Genomic DNA, 9168 nt, shown 5'->3' on the forward strand with positions numbered 1-9168 from the left:
ATAAATAAAAAGAAAGAAAAAAAATCAATATAAGTATAATCATATCAACAAAAAAGATCCGTTATATACGAGCGAATATTATCACTCATGTAATTCACATAGTACATTATGGTATTCTTTATATTTTGTTTAAACAGTATAGTATGCATATTATACAAAGTAAATTATTGAAGTAGCGATCTGTTTTATTTATTTATTTTATTTCCAATATAAACCTAGTTGAGGTAGATTTCGATTAAAAATATACTCTAACTCTATTAAAGATAAATTCAAAATTTTGATCCAAACATTGAACAAGTAGTCTACTAGATCATAACCATTCATCTCTTTCTAATTCTAGTTGTTGATCTATCTTTATATATGTAAAATCTAAATAACCTTACATACAAAAGTTGCACCATTAATATTTTTTATTATTTTTTGGACAAACTTGGAAATTATATTATTATTTTTTTGGCTATATGATAAATTAAACTATTTATACTTATATATTTCAAATAAGAAAGACATATTACACTTGGGTGTCAAATCAATCTAAAAAAAGAAAAAACAAAATTAAGAATATTTATATACCCTACTTCCTAGTTCCCTCAGTTATACTATATACTATAAAGTTAAATAACATATATCTCCATACTATTAGAAATTTGGACAACTCAAAATAGTTGAAAAGTGAAAGCCCTATCTAGTAGATTCCATTTGTTCCTAGGGGTCATGCTAATCTTGGTCATCATCTTTTAGTTACTTTTTTTAAATTAATTAAGCACCTATAATTTTGTTGGGCAGCAAAGCTATTTATATAGGTTAATAACTAACAAAACACAAATTTCATAGTTTGACTATTAAGCAGGCTATTAAAAAGGAAATGCTTAAAAAATTATTCAGTAGCTACTAGTAATTAGAGGCAACAAGCCAAGGAATCTAATTAGTGCAAAGATTAAACAATAACAAATGTTTATTTATTATAAGTTTCATATGCATACTAAAAATGTATACAAACTTAAATTTGAGTTTTTAATATTTTGGCATATAAGTAAGACAAAGAATGACATGGATGGATACAATTTATATAGGCATTAAAATTTTGTGTTTTATTTGCATGTGAGCATTGCTAAATTTAGTAAAATTGCAACACAGTAGAGAGTAATAAAGTACATGGTATATAGTTTGTGTATATATCAGAAATAAGTGTATGCCAACTTTTTAAGTTGAGTGTCAATTGTGTCTGTCTAAAGTTGTTCATATGGATCAAATGTCTTTTTCACTAAAACATTACATTCTTTTTTTCTATATAATATGATGATTCATCCAAGTTTCCTCCATAGCTTTATGAATGGAACATCTACCACAATACTAAAAAATCATGTATATATCTTCAAAAAAAAAAAAATACATACATTTTTTTCCCAATGAAAAAATATGCAGTGACTATTTTCATAATATTTTAATTGAATCGGTGTGTAAAGATAAAATAACAATAATTTTTTTCCAAAAATTGTCACTATTTCAATAAGAGTATATTTTTACCAGGCATTTTCCCATTGAGCCGGTTTATTGGGTTTGAGCAAGAAAATAATATCTTATAGCATACTTTTATACTAAATTGAAATACGAAAACCTCAGCTTCTAGCAGTATATGTCTTACATACAAAATTAATTTTACGAATGGTATTGATCACAATATATTCCAAACTTGATATAGTATGAGTACAAAAGATTACCTTAAGGATGGGAAAGTAAGAAGAAGGAGAGAAGTCAAATGTAGTAAGTAATGGAAACTCTTGCCTTGTAATCTTTGCAAACAAAAAAGTTCTAAATAATACTATATGCTTCAATTTTTTATTTTGTATTTTTGTTAAATAATTAATGGAAAAAGTTCTTTAAAGTTTCAGCCTAGTAATAAGATGCTCCGTCCTACTCATTTTTTGTCACAAAAATATATAATATTTCCCCTTGCTTTTGCCGCATTTTGCTTCTATCCTTGTTCCTTCACTTTGTTTCCTTCGCCTTAAATTATTCAATACCCTATCGAATATCTAAACGAGTTGAGTTACGACTCGTTTGAGTTTTGATTATTAATTTAACTAGTTGAACTCGAAATAATCTATCAAATTATAATGTTAAAACGACATTCATAAAAATACAAGTGAAATTACAATAACTTAATAAATTATAATTTAATCAGATTCAAACTTAACTATACTAAATCGAAGTTACCCATTAATTATATGGTTCATTTTGACCCAGCCATTTAAACTTGATCCAAGCAAACTTTTGGCTCTAAACTCGTTTCTTTTTTACGGCTAATTAAGTTATTAGTATCATAATTACAAATCTTAAAGTACATAAATATGTATAAATTAATTAGTATGTACCCGGAACCCCACTCTCGATCCGGGCATTAATATTTTCTTATTATTAACTAATCACTAAAAAAATAAGTTACTCTCTAAGAGAACACCTATAGTATTTGATGTTGTACAAGTTGTACTCTAAACCATTTAAATTTTTTGGTTAACATTATTTAGGAGATTTGACCTTCATAAAAATATTTTCTTTTCTTTACAATTGATCTGAAAATAATATTTGGTCATGAAAAATCATTTTTTCGCGTTTTATTATAATATTTAACTACAAAAAAGAAAAAAAAAGTCTTAAGTATCATATAAATGTTGTGAGATATGTCACAAGATTCTGAGGTAGTAACTAGTAACCAAGTTAATTATGTAAAACCAACCTATGTAATGTAGGTTCATGAATAATGTGTGTATATCTCATATTTACATCAAAATCATAATTTAAAACAGAACCATTTGTTGCCAAACATTCACATATATTGTCAGAATTTTCATGTCCAAAGAAGTATATAGTTTTTATTTTTATTTTTGAAATTATGTTCACCCGTGACTTTATTTATTTCCTATATATAATATGCTTCTGTCTTTTAATAAGAAAGAGATGATCAAGGTGAGAGTTGAAGCAAGTAGGTCAATACAATAAATGATGGGTTATTTTCGAATAACATCATTCAAATTCAAACTTTTTATATTTTAGTTTATTCTCGAGGTTTGATATTCACGTTAAAATTTGATTTCACGTGGATAATTATATTTTCATCGAGAAAAACCATAATTTTAATTATAAATAAATAAATTGAATCCAAAAATGATTATAAACATAAAAATATGGGAATGCACGTGTGTATCTCTGAATGTATTCAGATATCTTTGTTTTTCATGCATGCATTTGTCTATTTACTTCTCCAAACTCAATAACAAAATTAGACTCTTTTGTCATCTTTCTTTTTTTAATTACTGTTACTAAGTACTGTTTTTTTTTTAGTTCATTTAAAAAAATATATTTTAATTTTAATTGTTCATGTAACATATTAAAAGCTACAAAATTAAAGAGCATTTTTAGTACATTTGATGTGTCTTAATTTTAGATCACAATCTTTTTTATAAAATATTATTTTATTAAATTAAAATAGATTAAATAAATGGAGTAATTAATGCATTTCATGTTAGATAATTTAATATGAATATATATTGCTTTGGATACTCATGGCTCTGAATTTGATAACGATAATAAGGTGCCAGAAATTGGAGTTATAGAAAATAGTATACTATTATTAGTAAGTGTGCATCAACAGATATGATGAGTCACAAGGGAACAGAAAATAGACATTACTGTGGACAAATTCATATCTTTAATTTAATTATTTCTTCCTTTTTAACTTTTTGCTGTTTTTTTTTTAAAAAAAAAAACAAGAAACTAAGATCCTCCATTCAAGCTGACTCACATATGCTATCATAAACATTATTTTTGGATTCCATTAATCATAATCAAGATCTTACTTAGGAGTGTTGATTCTACAGAATTATGATCAAGAAACAAAGTGAAATATTTCAATATTTAAGGAACAGATTTCGTGACTTAAAAAATATATAACGTTTATGGAGTATGATTAAATATTTATAAATAAAATTATCATGATCGAGTACATATGTATTTATAGCACTGGTCAGGGGCGTGTGTCAGCCAACCATCTCTACAACCCTTCTTGATTTGAATCACTTTTTTTTTTTTTTTTTTGGTTTGATGTTTAGTAAGTATACTCATCGATCCCCAACTAATCTAGATTCATGTTAAGAGTTCAACTTCGCTTAAAATGACATAAAAGAATTCTGGTATGGCAATATATTGCTAATATGAAAATTAGGGTTCCTTTTGAAATTAGACCGTAAACCCTAGGGCTGTTCAAAATCTAATCGAAACCGATAAGTCGAATCGATAAAAAGGTTATTGATTTATAGTATTGGGTTATTGGTTTTGATAACGGTTTTGATTTTTTTTGTTATCGGGTTATCAGTTCTTAACAGTTTGAAATTTTTTCTTAACGGGTTAACCGATAAGCCGATACTAAATTAAATAATTATATTTGTACCATTTTGTATAGAAAGTCCTCGACTTGGAGTTTGATTTCCTACTTTTATTTTTTATTGTCTCAAACACTTGGTTATTCAACAATGTAAAAGTGTTTGCTTTTGACTAAGATGTAACATGTGAACTCAAGTGCAATGGTTTATTTGGTTTGTCACCTTGTTTTTTAAGTGATTTTCAATGTTTTTTTTGTTGTATCAAATCTTAACGGTTAAACCGATAACCGAATCGATAACAATGAAAAACTGATAAACCAATAACCGATAAGTCAATATCTTAATGGTTCTATTCGGTTTAGCATCTCTACAAACCGATAACCAATAAACAACCCGATAAACTTCAAAATCAAAACGAATCGATCGATACACAGCCCTAGTCAACCCTTCTCCTTGACCTTTTGAAATTATGAACAGAATTATTTGATATATGTATGTTGGTGGAATCTGTGTAGAATATAATATCCCTTGCTTCTTGTTTCTCCTACAATTTGCAAAACGTGACAATTTAAGCAATTCTAAATTACTAGAAACTAGAAATATGTTATATTAACAAACAAAACTGTAGCTCAAAGTTTAAGTCAAGATCTAATATTTTTAATAGTAAAATTAAGAAAGTGGGGCCAAAGAGTGATTGAGAAAGTGAAATTGAATGGCTTAATAAAAATATATACAATTGACATGTTAACGGTGCCATTAAGTATAGCTTAGATTTAAAGAAAGTTTAATGTGGTAAGCTTGATGAGACTGTGTTTGGTAAAGCTGTAGATTATTATAACCAAGTACTTTGAATGTGTGTTTTATTAATATTTAGTACTACTAATATAGTTTGGTTAATTAGACAAACTACTTGTAGCTTGACGCTGACTAGTGATAATATATATAATACTCTTCACTAAGTTGTAGGTATTATTAAGTTCAACCATCACTTTATTGTTCATGACTAAACACATTTGGTGACCTATCTAAGAGGCTACTTAATTTGAACCTATAACACTACACTTTGAGTTTATTATGAGTTATGAAATTATTTTTTAAAGATGCATTTGTTCATACTCAATTGAAGAAATTCTCGTATAACATTAACTAAAGCGCATAGAATTATAGTACAAGTAAAATTGTGGGAAAATTACTATACCAACTTAATTTATCAGATTTTAAAAAAAATTCTGCCATTTAAAAAACTTACAAAAGTCTAGTCTCTCTTGTTATCAGATACAACAGTTCACGCGATGTATCGGTTGGATACATCATCTTATGCCATGTATCGGATTCTTGGGTACATCACTCTACACAATGTATCTGTCGGATATATTATTTTATGGGATGTATCAGTCGAAGATATCAGTTTACGTGATGTATCGGGACGTTGAGTGACACATTCAAAATCAAAACGCGATATATTGGAACATTGAGGGATGTATCAGAAACTGGAACGCATTGTATCAACATTTTGTAATATATCTAGATTCTACAAAATTTAAGTAATTTTTATAATTTTGAAAAAACTAGGAATGTCATATAATTAGAGCTTAACCCTATTACTAAGAGAGTAAATGACATATATATATATACAATTGTTATGAAAAAATAGCAATAAATAGCCCATAAATAAATAGCATTTTATAGACCAAAAAGAAAAAAGAGCACAAAGTAGTCCATATTAACCGACGGTATACTACTATTTTTTTTAATATAATTTTTTTGTGAAACTAATCACCACACACTATTCAATTCAATTAGCATAACTAGACATATAAATCTATGTTATCCAATACAATGGACACCTTTTCAAAAATTATATACTTTATGCATCCAATCATTTATAATATGTAAATAATTAACTAATTTATCTTTTATTTTATGATTGGATTTTTATCACGTGGATGAAAAATTATGTATACAATGCATTCATGTATACAATTTGTGTATTCGTTCACTAAAAATGTAAACATTGAATCGAATAATCTTTTATCACTTGAATGAATTTTTTATCATTTGAATGAACAATCATGTATACAAAAATTCATATATGCATACATGTTATTCATTCGCTAAAAAATTGTATACATTCCAGATTCTTCCTTTAGTGTGTAAATGAGGATTACACTTGGAAATTAAAATATTCAGTATCACACAAGTCAAAAATATTCTAAGTTAGACAATTCACCACTTTCTATAATCATTCTCCTTTTAGCAACCTCAATTGGAATAATTCTTTTCTTAATTTTTTTTATCAGCAACACCAACCAATTCATATTGTTTACCTTTAAAATTATCCTTAGTATGAACCGGATACTGCGAAAACTTGCATGACTAAAATTTGAAGTTTTTGTTGAAGATTCAACAAAATCAGAATCAAAATTTTATTTTTTTATGAATAATTTTGAAATATTTTTCATAACCATGACATTTGATACCCACAATTAATTACTATCTCCTTAATATTCACCTAAATATAAAAATTAAAACTTTCAAATTGAAAAAATTAAGAAGCAAGAAAAAAGTTAACAATAATATAAAAAGTGAAAACATACAAATCTTCTAGAGAAGATATAACATCAATTTTTAATACTTCTATTTAAAAGGATCGAAGAAGAATGATCTAAATGTTTACATTATCAATAAATATTGGGCAACTTTCACATATAGCAAACAAAAAAATCATATTTGCATGCTATAGCAAAGTTTGCATAATTGCGCTCCATAGCAAACATAAAACTGTATAATTCGCTATACATATACAATTGTATAATTCGCTGGCCTAAATTGTATAAGTCGCTGGCCTATTTCGCTGCAATTGTTTAATTCGCTATCCTATTTCATTGCGATTGTATAATGCACAATTGTATAATTCGCTGCCTATTTCGCTGCAATATTTTTATAAAATTTACTTTGCATACAGTTGAATCGAATTAAAATGTATGTATATTGCATAATTATAAGTGTATAGCCAGAAGATATGTGTTTTTCTCTCGCTTTATACAAAAATAGAAACACAATATATACACTTCTGTTGTATAAAGCTAGAGAAAATTGTATTTCACTGCAATTGTATAATTCGCAATTGTATAATTTGTTGGCCTTTTTCTCTGCAATATTTGATGTAAAATGTTTGTAAATTGCATAATTAAGTGTATAACACGAAGATATATATTTTTGCATGTGTATATACAATTTTCTCTCGCTTTACACAAAACAGAAACAGAAGTTATACAATTCTGTGTATAAAGCGAGAGAGGCGAGCGAGAACGGAGAGTGGCGAGCGAGGTTTTGGGGAGAGAGACGCCTGACAAACTTTAGCTAACGTTTGCTATGGAGCAAAATTAAATCAAACCCTACCTACTCCATTTATTTTAAGTTATTAATTTGCTATTAAATATAATATTCCCATAAATATTCACCAATAAAAAAAAACGTGTATATGAGAAAAGAGGAGAAAAAAAGGGAACAAAGTCTCACTTCCCTTTAAAACTGCAACATGTTATCATTAATTTTAAAAAATAATTAATCTAAAATTAAATTACTTCTCACGTATTAACGTAGGCCATAATGGCTAAAATATGTCAATTTTAATTTTTAAAGATCTTTTTTTATTATAAAAATAAAAAGAGGCTATATGTTGTCAATTAATGAAAAGAGAGTACATGCTGTGCCATTTTTTCTTACTTAAAATTTCCAAAAAAATGCAAAATTGCTTTAAACGGGCCCATTCGAATGCATATTTCGGCCCACGTGATTTGAAATCTGGAGGCCCAATTAGATTTACAAAGGGAATTCTCCACCAAATTTTTAGTGGAAAAATTAGGTAAATTGGTATATTTTAATAAATTAATTGTTAATTTTAGTTATATTTTTTATTTATTAATATTTATATAAATATTATGTTAAATTTATAATGTGTACTAAAAATAAATTATGTATACAATATATATGATTATAATTGCTTTTTAAAATATATTATGTTTGTTTGGTAAAAATTTGACAGATTGTATTATAAGTGTATTAAAATTTGTGATAAATGTATTATCCATCATTAAAACTTGTGTTATATGTGAATAATAAATTGTTCTTTGTAATATGTATTAAGCTTGTATTATAAATAAATTAAAAGTGATCAAGTGAAAAAAATGTCATTGCTATAAATGATAAATATTTTCTTACTATGATATATTTATGTAAGTTTCCCCTTTTTAGCAGATCGTTGCGATTCTATCTATATATTAAGATTAGGAGTACAAATTTGTATATTCTTTTGATTTTTAATCTTTTACTTTTCATTGTGATTCGAGAACCGTTAGTAATGTATTTTTTGAATGTAGGATGATGTGTACCTCCTTGTGATGTATTATATCGCCAAGAACACAAGACACCACTTTATTTTTTGTAGTTGATCTTAAGGAAAAATGTTTCTTGATCATTTCGTCTTTGAAAAAAACAACATTATGATCTCTTTATAAATACCAAGAAATAAAGACGTAAACTAGAATTTAGGATAGAATAATCTCCAAATCTTAAAATTTTAGAGTTTCAAAATCGATCAACTTATATGGTAAAGTTCTATTTAAATTTGATAATTTTTTTATGCCTAACATTAGTTTTCACCATCTCCATTTCTTTCTTTTTCTAGTTTATCAAAATTCCGAGAAACTTATATATCAACTTCTCTCATTTTTTTTCTTGTCTAATTCAACTATATGTCAAGTAGTTTTGAGTTGGTATCACTTGG

This window comes from Solanum lycopersicum, chromosome 1 (genome assembly GCF_036512215.1).
Source record: "Solanum lycopersicum chromosome 1, SLM_r2.1".
Taxonomy (NCBI): Eukaryota; Viridiplantae; Streptophyta; class Magnoliopsida; order Solanales; family Solanaceae; genus Solanum; species Solanum lycopersicum.